Raw genomic sequence first — 13,200 nt, 5'->3', positions numbered from 1 at the left:
CCTGACCTACACACCCAATGACCCAAGGATATCTTTTGATGGGCCACACCAATCAGCCAAAAACCATAGAAAAAATCCCTTAACTTTGATCATAAGAGCAAGTGCAGCGGTCATTGCTTGACCGGGGTAAATGAAGGATATGTGAGCTGGTGACCAGCCATGGAGAAAAAATAACTTCCACGGGTGAAAGTTTGCCCAGCCATAAGTTGGCTTTTGATGACAGAGGGCAGAAAAAAAGGCAAGCTGCTGACTAAATTCTTGACCGGGTAGAGATGCTGCCAGAAAGAAGGAATGGAGAAGAAAGCAGAACGTGGCTGCACAGTAGGAGGCGTCAGATGAACAGTAAAAAGCTGGGTAACGGTCATGCAATCCTAGCCTTCCATTTCAATTAAAGATCTGATGAACAGTGAAAGATGAACAATCTTGACCGGTCAAGAAAAAAAACGGGTGTAAACCCATGTCCAGTGGCAGTGAACAGTATCTTGACTGGTCGAATTCTTGACTTCTCGACCTTGACATTTCTTGACTACGGGTGAACTTGCACTAAAACACATCATCCTCATCGAGTCCTCAACAAACGCATCCTATTCTCACTTTTTTCCAACAAACAGTGGACAGTGGAATGCATTGTGTTAATTAAGCGCCCGGGGGGGGAGCGAGAGAGAGAGAGAGATTCTATTGAGAACAGCCCGGTGAGTCTAAGCCTCTAATATATGAACCAGCTAAAGCAAATGAGTTAAGTTTTATTAGATTACTCCTGAAGTCAGTTGTCTCGTGAGTCAACAGGAGTTATACATGAGATTTACGAGCAGAGCATAACAAAAGGATTTGGTTTCATTATTTTCAGAATCAGACTTAAACGAATGAAAAACAAACTATATTTTCAAATATTCAATATAACAGAGACTATTTCAAGTCAATTTATGCCTTAAAAACATGTCCCCACAATGAGTACGTATGCTTAGCCAATAGTAGACACGAGTCAACAAAAACAGCTTAATGCATGTGCCAACGGAGCGGATGGGGTTCCAGGAATGAAGGGGTATCAGTGTATAATCGATCAGTCCAAGAAGAAAAACATTATGTAATGTCGATGGGGTCTCTTTCGATCAGGAAAAGAAAACAATAAAGGAGGTAAATGAGTTTCTCAGAAGTCACAAAGCTTGTTTAACTGTGTGTGTGTTGGTGGGGTGGTAAGGCTCTGAACTCTCATTTGGGAGGTCAGGAGTTCGAGCCCCACTATGGGTGGGTTGGGGTGGGGATTAAAAAAAAAAAAAAAAAAACAAAGCTTGTTTAACTTATTGGACCGGCGGCTGAGGTTTGATGCAGACCCATAAGTTTTTGTTTTCCCTTTCTAAAAAGAAAAAGTGAAAATGATAGGAATTGATCAAAGCAGTCGTTCTTTCTTCTTTGGCTGTGTGATCATCCATAGATTATTCCCAAGCACAATAATTCAACGTGGATAAGATAATAATATTAGATAATTATATAACATATATACATATATTTATATATTTCAGTTGTAAGTATTTGTCTACTTTTGTGTATTGTGTATATATTACGAATAGAATTTTGCACTCTATAAGTCTTTCCAATTAACTTATGTACGTTGTAATCTAATTAAGATCTACGTTGTAATTTTGAAGCACAAAATCATAAATTTTGATATTTTGCTTTCCAATTTCGTTCATGATTGAGTTAAAATAAAAATACAGTAGAGATTATAAGTGGTGTCGTTAAAAATCTCATTCGCACAGGAGCAAACAGAAAATTAGTAATACACTCTAACTAGATGAGAATCTCCATGACTGGTTTTATTTACTACTTTCATATTGTCAAACAATGAGGTGAAACTGGCACTCTGAATTTCACCTTTTTTTTTACAAACCTCACCTTCTTTTTTTATTTTTTATGTTATGCACTAATATATTGTATAAATACACATGAAAAAGGATAGAAGAGGGTATAAATTTGTAACAAAATAGGTGTCACTTTCACTCGCCCAACAAAGGATTTGTAAATGATTAAATTCTAACAAAATTCGAAATATGACGTTTTTCTAATCATTTTATCAGCGTAGCTTATCTGACGTATCACAATTATGCAATGATGATAATATTCTTGATAAAAGGACCCCAGCATCAGGCGTGTTTCACGTTTAAGCTTTAGACCATTGGAAGCCCAGCTATTCGCTGGGGTCAGAATAGTGCTCCCTAGTATTTTAGTAACACCTACTTCATTCTCTTTAGCAGAAAGATAGCAAGGGATATGTTTATTTACTACAATCATTCTCTGCTTTATTAAAGCAAGCAACTCAATGTTTTGAAAATGAGGACGTGCTAGGAGACGACATAAAAAGTCTTTGTCAACCAGACTTTAACACGTACATGCAACAACCATGACCAAGTAAGATTCACACTCCAAAAGCAAATAAGATCATTCTGTTATCACTTATCACCACTAGGAAGTTCCAGGAACTTGGAATGATGGAGATGATCGACGTACTCTTGGTAATTATTAATTAAAGACCAAACCTTCGGCTATTAGTCGCTATCGTTCCAGTTTTCATTTTGAATTCTGGGCTTATATCCAACAAACTGTTGTATGATTAGCTATAAGAATTCATATTACTTATCTTGAGATATGAATTTGGTAGGGGGTGGATTTAGTTCATAACATGAGAGCTAATTTGCAATAAATAAATAAATTTTACTATTAATATAATAAATGGAACCGGGCGTGGGGCTGAGCCTCCCAGCTAGGCTGGGTTCCAAACCCTTTTAAAAAAAAAAAAAACAAAAACACACAAAAAATAATTAAAATTTTAAAAAATAAAAATAAAAATTACTAGTCAGTGCCTTCCGTTATGACTATGGCGCTACAATCCAGTATATATATACAACCAAATTTAGTAGCGCCGTTGCATGTAGTGTATCAAGAGTATCTAGAATAATTGGTCACTATCTTAAACTAAATTCTTATATAACTATTACTATTGTTGTAAATGTCTGTTGATATATTGGGAAACAGTAGTGTTAAATTCTACCATGAACCACGTACAAACAATAAATGTACACTACTTCCCTTATATAGAATAAAACCTAAAATCTGTTATTATTTGGACTTTGCTGCTTAGTGGTCTTGATTAAAAATTGAAGGTCCCACGGCTAATTAGAAATAGAGATTCTGTTATTACAACTCGAAACCAACAACAATATTTATTATTTAGTACAATTAAGAAACAAGTAAAACGTACAAAGGTTTCTGATCATCATGCAACTAGCTATTTTGTTTACAATAATCAAATTTCAGTCAGGTGCATGCACCAATCTATTCCCCGCCAAAATCTCTAATGGGTAAATTTATTATAATACCAAAACTAAGAAAAAAAACATCGTGGAAATAGTACCTGACCTTCAGCCCGGTATAAACTTTGGTACGTTAAGTTTTAAAAATATCACATTGATACCTGAGATTTTGCCCCGACCTAACATAAGTACTGGAGTTGTTAACTACGTAACGCCGTTAGCCAATTGAAATAACTTGAAGGGTACGTACTTTTGAACTTTCCTTTCTTGTCTTTAACCCTATTCGTTTTCCCAATTTGAATCACTCACTCTAACCTAACATAAATACTGGAGTTGTTAACTACGTAACAACGGTTATTAAAGCAATTGAGCTAGCTTGGATTCGAGATTGGAAACATGTGTGGTTGGAGGTTGACTCAACTCTAGTTCTTCATTTTCTTAAATCACCCAATTTGGTGCCTTGGCAAATTCGAGTGTAATGGGGTAATTGCTTACACCGCATCTCTCAGATGCAATTCCGGTGCTCTCATATATTTCGGGAAGGGAATCAAGTTGCAGATACTCTTGCAAACTTTGGTCTCTCTTCAGATACTATGGTTTGGTGGGACTCGCTCCCGGATTTTGTTGCTTCTTTTTGCAATAGAGATTTTATGGGGCTTCCTAATTTTAGCTTTCGGTAGTTTTTTGCTTGGTTGTTTGGTCAGATGTCTTTCAACTTTCTTACTGGAGGGGTTAGGTTCATGTCCCCCCCATATCTAGTTAGTCTTTTTTTCTTTCTTCTTTTATTAATAAATTTGGGGGGAATTTTCCTCTCTCATTCAAAAAAAAAAAAAAAAACTACATAACGGCGTTAGCCAATTGAAATAACTTGAAGGGTACTTTTGAACTTTCCTTTCTTGTTTTTAACCCTATCCGTTTTCCCCAATTGGAATCACTCACTCTAACCTAACTGTTTGGCTCCAGTTTTTCTTGAGCTGGTCAACAATCTCTTTTCTTGCGTGGGCGTGCCAGCACCGTTCGGGTGCGGTCGTCGGGGGTGTCCCTTGACCTGACTTCTTTTGAGTTATTGTGGACGAGGAGAGCACCAACCTCGTCGCGGGATTCTCTGTGCCTCGTGGTGAGGACTTTTGCTAATCTTCTTTAAAATCACACAATCGATACTCGACGTCGTAGATCGAGCAGAGCGAAAATCACTGGGAAGTGGGGAGAACTTGCTAAAGCGTGACTTTAGCTTAATTGGCTGGTTTGCGAGGGCGTTACCCTTGCTTGGCTGGTTCCGTAACCGTTGTGGTCGCGGTACTACAGTCGGCTCCCGAGGAGACTAGGACCGAAGCACGTTGACAGAGGGTTTGGTGGCACTGACAGTCGGCTCCTGAGAAGACTAGGACTGGAGTGTGATCACCGGTAAAAGCAAGAGAGGGGTTCTCCGGAGAGACTTGAGTAGTCGTAGAGACGAATTGACTCTTGTTACTTGTTGTAGCCTCTATATATAGGCTACCAAGCCATACTGGTTGGCCTTAAACAAATTATGATGGGTTAAGCACTTAAACACTAATGGAATTGTTAGGTTTAAGCACTTAAACACTAATGGAATTGTTAGGTTTGAGTCACTTTCTGCTCCTTTATTCCTTCAATTATATCTCCACCAAGAACTCAGAATGGGCCTTCGACTTCTTCATATCAAATGATCCACCATGAGTGTAGATCATTCTGGCAAAATTTCAGAGCTTACTTCCATGTGGTTGGACCGGAAACGCTGCTGGACTCCTTACAGGTCCAGTTTTCCAGTTTTGCTTCTGCAGAAAATTGGACTGATTGTTTGAAGGCTTTCCACTCAAAACTAGCTCTGGAACTCTTCATAAGAAATGATCATTGGGATGTCTAGAATGAATCTGGAAAGTTTTAGCTAATTTGGATTTCGTTTGGTTAGTCTTCCGCCCCTCCTTCCTTGTTTAGCTCGGTTTCTCCTAGCCGAAGTAGGAAAATGTGCTAAAGTTGACTTTTCATTTCCATGCTTCCATCATTTCCTTTTCTTGCAGCTCACATAATCTTCCATAATTATGCAGGTAGGCTTTATTTAGCCTCTAAATAATATATCTCGAACTTGTCGACAATATATAGCTTGAGCCACTGATATTGGCTCAATTTCTCCAAGACACGCCTTGTCAGGCCAAAATGCTCATTTTGGGTTCAAACACTAACATAAGTACTGGAGTCGTTAACTACGTAACGACGTTAGTTAATTTAAAGAACTTAAAGGGTTCTTTTGAACTTTCATTTCTTGTCCTTTAACCCTATCCGTTTTCCTCAATTTGAATCACTCACTCCCCCACCCCTTATTTTTTGCTTCAAAGGTCGATTCTGTGATGGCCCTTGATCAAGCACCTGGAATGTAGTACATTGATCTTTGTTCATGGCTCCGATTAAGTTAGCATCCAGTCGCCAGGGATATGTCACCACATACTTGTTCGAGGTCTTTCCGCGTCGAAGTCATCTTGGTAGGTGTTAAGTAGCTCATGGAGGAGTTGGGATTGGAGTCGAAATTCATCGGGGAATTTATCTCTTTCGGCTTGAATAGAGAATTGGGCTTTTCTTGGATTGAAGGACAATGAAACGGAGGAGCAATTCAGAAAATGGGTCGAGGAATGAGTCATGGGGTTAGGTGGATTTGCGAGGATTTTGGTATAGCAGATGTTGGGGTAAAACACGAAGACATTTGGGGATGATTTCTTCACATTTGTAGAATCAAAGGCTTTCGTTAAGGTAGCAGATTCAAAGGCGAAGCTTATAAAGACTATGATAGAATCTCTGTGAATGATTCTGTTCTTGCTGACTCAATATGGAATTCTGGGCTCAGTAAATTGTTTTCTGACATCAAAATTGGAAGGGAGGTTGCTGTTGGCTTAAACCCAAATATCAGATTCTACAAGGTTGGTTAGTGATTTGGGAGGCATATTGATGAAAGTGTTGATCTTGAAGATGAAGGCATATTAGTTGGAGAAGAGACTGCCTTCTATGGCTCAGGGAATAGTGCTGTGGTTGAGGTGGCTCCCGTTGAAGGGAGGGCTCTTCTACACATGGGCCCAAATGAATGCTGCATGAAGCTTGAAATATTACCAAAGGGACTATACTTCGCTGACCAGGTATGGTCAGCCAAAGCTGACCATATCCATTGATTGGATGACATGTGTCCTCCTAAACGCCTTCTTCTCACGCGCTCGATCACGGTGCCCGTCGGTGGCGCCTTGTGCTTCAAAATCACACTCTAATGGCGAAGAAGCACGTCAAAGATAACCCCTTGCCGCTCTCTCAGTTCGGCGTCTTGGTAGCGCAATGGAGTCCATAGTCGCCTCCGCCGCCCAGAAGCCACCGGAGCCACACCTCTGCTTCGATCTCATCTCCACCGTCGCCGAAGAGCCCAAGGTCCCTCTGCATATGCTATTAAGATTGAACTCTTCGTTGTTAATTGGATTGAAGTTCTGTTTCTTTGTAGTTTTTGCTATGGAAAATGGATTTGATTTGTGTTATTGGGGAAATGGTTAACTGCAGGAGTCGATGGGCAGCCATGGGACTGGAGAAGACAAAGAAGGAGAGGAAGAACTGAAGGAGGGGCCCAAAAAACGAAAACAAAAAACAGGTGTTGGACCCAGAGTGGGCCACGCGGCACTTGGTTAGGAAGCGCTGCCCATAGCTGGGCAGCCAAGTATTTTCCTTACCAAAGGTATCAAGTATGTGTTTCAATCACATGTTGTACTTGCATGATGCCAGTCCTTGATCTCTGATATAAACTTGTGTAATGTGTAACGCCACGATTTTCGAACACAATTAACAAACAAATAAGAATGACAAATTACACAATGTTAGGAAGTTTTTTCTTTTAAAACAAACATATGGCGAGTTTCTGAAACTCACAATGTCAATATAGACTCGTTCTATAGAGTCATATATTACATTACATAAAGTTTACGAATTAAGTTGCGTTAACCATTCAATAAGTTAACACTCCCTCAGAGCTTACTACATAATGGATGTTTAATAAAAGCAAAGTAACAAAATTAGTTTTAGACGCCAACCGCTACGATCGCGAGACTTCGACTTCAGCCATGAATACCCTGAGCTGCAAGATTAACCCTACACCATCGAATAGTTTACCGAGTTGTAACAAACAAACCCGGTAAGCTTTTGAAGCTCGTATGAGTGAAATCAACTAACAAAACAGGAACACATGCTTAGATTATCACAACCTAACAAAATCAATAACATATAATACAACCAACTTCAAGTTCACATCATTTAACATTAAAGATGAAATCACAATATAACGTCACCTAAATCATGACCCATTCTCAGAAAACAAAACATTTGTTGCCCTCGTGACATTTTAAATCATTTTAAAACACAATAACAATTTTGCGAAGCAATGCAAATCTCAAAGTATCAAAGTGCTCACAATTTAAACAAAGTAAAATCAGTAATCCCTGCATAGAAATTAGTTCAGGAGATCCTAAAATCACACGATTCAGTAACAGAATCCGAACTGGATTTCACCCTGAAACTTGAACCGGGCCTGAAGAGCCCACCCTTAGGTAAAGTTTTACCAAAAATTCGATAATAGAACTTCCCCTAAAAGTAAACAACCAAAAATAACAAAAACCTGGACATAAAGCCTTAAATCAACATACCACCAACTACTTCTACATTCCAAATATATACATTCCAAGTACACCACTTAAAAACAGACTTAAACAATTTGGTAATCAGAGCAATTCTACGAGTATAAAACTGATATACAACATGCGTAGGTTAAACAATAACCTACAGTGATGATGAAGGTGACGAGCCCTATGCCTCGACGCCTACGAAACGCTCGACCTTAACTAGTCTGTAGACTGGGCATGTAAAACCTAAAAGCCTAGGGAAAAGCATTTAAAAATCGTTAGAGTGAGTGGACGAAAATAAGTAATTGTAAATGAAGAAGAACGAATATTTAATGCTTTCCCAAATTTATTCTCTAAAGACCCAAGTATGTAATAATGATTCGAGAAAATACTTTTAAATACTACGGAAATGAGCATCTCAAAAATAGTGCAAGACTCTTGAAATTACTCTTAATCCTCCTTTGTGCTGAAATCTCAAAATAAACAGTAAATTAACTCAAGTTGTAAATCATCTCGAAAACTGTCTCAAAACTCTTGTTAAAATACTCATATAATCAAGTATCTCTGTTAATGCTCAAAGTCTGGCGGTAGCCAAACCTTCGTTTAACGCAGGTCTGGTGGGCGGACCGCTACTCTGTATACTCGGTGATCTTCGCTGGCTGCCAAATGAAAGACAGGGCGTCAGAGGGAGACCGCGTTGGGCGGTCTTCACTTCTCCGATGCCTAAGTCAGTCAATACATATAGGCAGCATAACAATAAATGAGTAGTAAATGCGTAATAATGAAGAGAGAAGAGAGGACCTATGTATAGGTGAGGAGAGGTCTGATCTTCTCTCTGTTTTCGATGTGGGACTGATATGCTTCAGTTCTTAGTTTCAGTAGCTTCTGACGCTGTCTTGGCGCAGCGCGTGGCGGCGCGTCGGCGGTGATCTGGGGACGATCCTGTGCTTAGGCCGTAGCCCGCCTGGCTGTCTATCCGTAGGACATTACTTTGGTGGGAGTTGGTACTTCTGGCGGTACAATGAGCGTAGCTCATTATAGCTAATTATGCTTGCAAATGTACATGTAGGTACAAGTCCCCCAAGTCCCCAGTCAAGGAGGGCAATCTTGGTTGGGGAGTTGATCGGCGGTTTGAAGCGTTTCTTCCGCTAGACTTTGCAAAAGCATAATTAGCGTCAATGCGTTGTCAACCATGGATTTATTGAGCAAATGCTTTATACCCTTTCGGGTGGGCCCCTGCAAGGCCCCCCAGGGAGTCCCCCACTCCCCGGCTAAGATGGACCTCCGGAAGGTCGGTAAATTGTTTGTTGAGGGGGAGCTGCACGGAGCAGAGGGTGTTGGGTAGCGAGCCCAATCTTAGTACCCAAGTGACGGGGGTCAACGTACCTGATCAGGGCCGTCGTAGACTGTTGACTAGTCCCCGTGTCCCGTAGGGACAATCTGATCGTAACGCCGCGTGGCGGACGTTTTGGCAGAATGAGGCGTGGCCTCGGGATCCGCCGCTGGCGGATATCCCCCCGCTGGTTGAAGCAGGAAACAGCGTCCAGTAGACGTGCTTGGCGGTATTTTATTGAGCGGTACCGCGCTGAATAAAGTACGCGACATGCCAGATGAAAGAGGGTTCCGCTAGCGGTGTGTGGTGTAGCGGAAGATGCCTCGTTTGCAGGCTGACAAGGGAGAAGCTCCACTGTTGGAGACTTTGATGGTGACGAGACTGGCGGGGCTTCGCCCAGCGGAGAGTTCGTCAAGGGATGAAAAATGAGAAGTTCCACTGGCTGAGTTTCGCTCAGCGGAGACTTCGTCACGAGATGAAAAATGAGAAGTTCCGCTGGCGGAGTTTCGCTCATCGGAGACTTCGTCAAGAGATGAAAAGTGAGAAGTTCCGCTGGCGGAGTTTCGCTCAGCGGAGACTTCGTCACGAGATGAAAAATGAGAAGTTCCGCTGGCGGAGTTTCGCTCAGCAGAGACTTCGTCACGAGATGAAAAGTGAGAAGTTCCGCTGGCGGAGTTTCGCTCAGCGGAGACTTCGTCACGAGATGAAAAGTGAGAAGTTCCGCTGGCGGAGTTTCGCTCAGCGAAGACTTCGTCACGAGATGAAAAGTAAGAAGTTCCGCTGGCGGAGTTTCGCTCAGCGGAGACTTCGTCACGAGATGAAAAGTGAGAAGTTCCGCTGGCGGAGTTTCGCGCAGCGGAGACTTCGTCACGAGATGAAAAATGAGAAGTTCCGCTGGCGGAGTTTCGCTCAGCGGAGACTTCGTTACTTGTTGAAGTTGGCCCAAGTGGTTGCTTCCATTAGACGCTTCGTCTGATGGTGGCTGACACGTGGCAAACTGCGAGAGGGTTAGCGTCCGGAGGCTTGGTCTCTTCAGTCCGGCCGTCTTCTCGCCATTAATGCGAGTAATGATGGATTGCGGAACCGAGGCGTCGCTTCGGTTAATCCGGAGAGTTTACTGCAGACGTGGGACACGTGTACGGTCGGTAGGTGATGTCGTTTTTTACTCGACGGTCCAGAATCCCCTGAAGGGGACATAAAAGGGGGGGAACGTAGCGAAATTTTGTCAGTTTGGCAAAACTTCAAACCCTACTCGTCTTCAAGCTCTTCGCGTCTGAGATTCAAGAAAGAGGCTGCTGTGTTTTTGTGGAGTTCTCGTGCTCGGAAAGACGAAAGCTTCTGTCGTCGGAGACCAACGCGCACCACGACCTCACAAAGTGAAGCGCTGAGGTTAGCATTCTGGTTCTCTGTCCTGTTTCATTTGTTTTGTCGATTTCTGGGTTATTTGCTATTTCTGGGATTGGTGTCTTCTTTGCTGTTCTGGGAGGGTGTAGAGTGTGATTTGGGGGTGGGTTATGGTGTTTGACAGAGAGTTGGTATATAGGGTTTTACTAGATGGTCGAATCTGGGTTGAGTGTGTGTTCGTGTTTTGGTATTTTTCTGGGTAGCTGTTCTTGGTGTTCTTGGCTATAACTGGTGTGGGGATGGGTTAGATCCGTTTTTGAGCTATCTGATTTGGGTTTTAGGGTTTGGGATGGTTAACGTCGTAGAGATTTCGAGCAGTGAGGACTCCGGGTCTGATGTGTCGTTCAGCGCGGCGGATAGAATTTTTATTGACTCGTTGCGTCCGTCTGCCCGTGCAGGAACCTCACTGCCAGAACCGCTAGAGGTTGAGCCGCTACAAACCATTCCTTGGGAAGTAGCCATGGGTCGTGGTTCGCCTCCGGAGAGTTTTAGGGCGGGGGAGGCTGCCGCTGCGCAGAATAGACGTGAGGAGCGGCTGGCAAGTAACAGCGCCGCCAGTGGTTCCGCTGAAGGGGGAGATGTGATGGGTGAGGATACCGAGTCGGCATGGGTTCTCCAGGATGGGACCCCCGTTGATGAGGCTGGAGGGAGGATGAATGCCGTCCCCGTCAATCGGTTGAAGCGGGTGTACCGGTTGCCTGGCGTGGTGAAACTGCGTCCGCCGACGGTGGATGAGAAGGCTTCCATTCTTCCAGCGGGGTTTGCCGCTGTGCATGAGGCAATATTTCGTCAAGGGGTGACCTTCCCGCTCGTGCCCAATCTACAGATCTTGGTGTGCGAGTTCGGCCTTGCTTTTGGGCAAATCTGCCCCAACATGTGGCGGTTGATGTTGGCGATGAACTCACTGTGGCGGCTGTCCGGCTGCGAGGGGCCAACTGTGGCGGAGGTACTTCATTTCTACGAACTGGTGTACGTGAAGCGCCAAGGTTGCAGAGGGCAGGTGAATTTGAGTCGCCGCCAGGGAGCGCCCAAGCTGATTGAGAACTTGAGGGATTCGATGTCCTACTGGCGGGGGACCTTCTGCGTTGCCACGGCGGGTTGGGAGTACCAAGCGGAGTCCAACAAGGGGGAGCCGACGTTTAGGATTAAGTCGGAGTTTCAGCCTATCCGAGGTTGTCTGGCGGTCTCCGCTGAACACGTCTGGTTTTACGTTATGTACAGCCTTTGTACCGTATGCTAACCATTATTCTTGTTTTGTAGCGGGCTTGCGGTATACCCTGACTCGTGAGGAAGAGTGCCGCGTGGCGCGCATCAGAGGCTGTTGGCGGAATCGCAATTTGCTGGACTTCCGCCTGCTGACCGGTTGGGAGTTGTTGGTCGATCAACAACTGACTCGCGCCGTTGGTAAGACACCTCCGCCAGACAGTACCTTTTGCTAGGTTGTTCGAGGCTGACGTGTTCGCATTTTGTTTTTGTTGTAGAGACTCCGCCAGGGAACAAAGCTAGCCGCGACGCTTTCGAGAAGGCCATGGACCGTGCTGAGATTAACAATTTCTTGGAGGCCATGTACGCCTCAGGGCAGGCGGCCCAGGAGACGACTGTAAACCCGGAGACATTGGAGCTGAGCCCATCCGAGGTTCCGGTGGTGTTGCCCATGCCGCACCACTCCCACCTTGGCGCAGACGGCCTGCCAGTTGTTCAGGCTGGTGCCACTGTGGAGGGCGGGAAGAAGGGGTCCGCTGCTCCTGCTCCGCAGAAAGAGAGGGTGGTTGCCTATTCATAGCGGGCCCGGGCCGGGCCTAATCAAATTTTTAAATAGTGGCGGGCCGGGCCGGGCCGGGCCGGGCTTCATTGTAAATCAACGGATCCAAGCCCGTCCATATAAGGCGGGCTTTGCGGGCTTTTACGGGCCGGGCCGGGTAGCCCACCTTTTTACGGGCCGGGCCGGGCTTTTCTATAATGCGAGTTTTATTGTGCAATATTTAGCATCATCCACAACAACTAATTGATAAGGTCTTGGGCTAAAATGGATATCCTATATCTTGCTTCTAGAATCTAGATCATCTCACAGGTCATATTAAGGATGCTATTTTTTTCCTTTTAAAGTTTTAAGGGGTTTGGAACCTAGCCGAACTAGGAGGCTCATCCCCACGCCCGTTTTAATGTACTGAAATAAAAAGAAAGAATACAAAATGTCCCAATTTACAACTTAGAACGAAAGCAAATTATTAATACAATTTCTATGAGTTTATCTAATTAGGCATATTGTCTTCCATTCAGACTTGGTATCATTGACGACATTGAGGCTCACAGTTAGAATCTGCCAGCAGCCCTGCATTGGTACAGCCCTGCAAAAATTTCTTCAAATGAGCCACTTATTTGTAATGCCCCAAGTTTTAGTAAAAGCAAGCAACTCAAAGTTTCAAATGAACCAATTCAAGGGATTTCAAGCTTTAAAACTACCCACTATAGTCTAACTTCAGATAAAATCTAATCT

This window comes from Rosa rugosa, chromosome 4 (genome assembly GCF_958449725.1).
Source record: "Rosa rugosa chromosome 4, drRosRugo1.1, whole genome shotgun sequence".
NCBI lineage: Eukaryota > Viridiplantae > Streptophyta > Magnoliopsida > Rosales > Rosaceae > Rosa > Rosa rugosa.
This window is presented reverse-complemented; position numbering follows the sequence as displayed.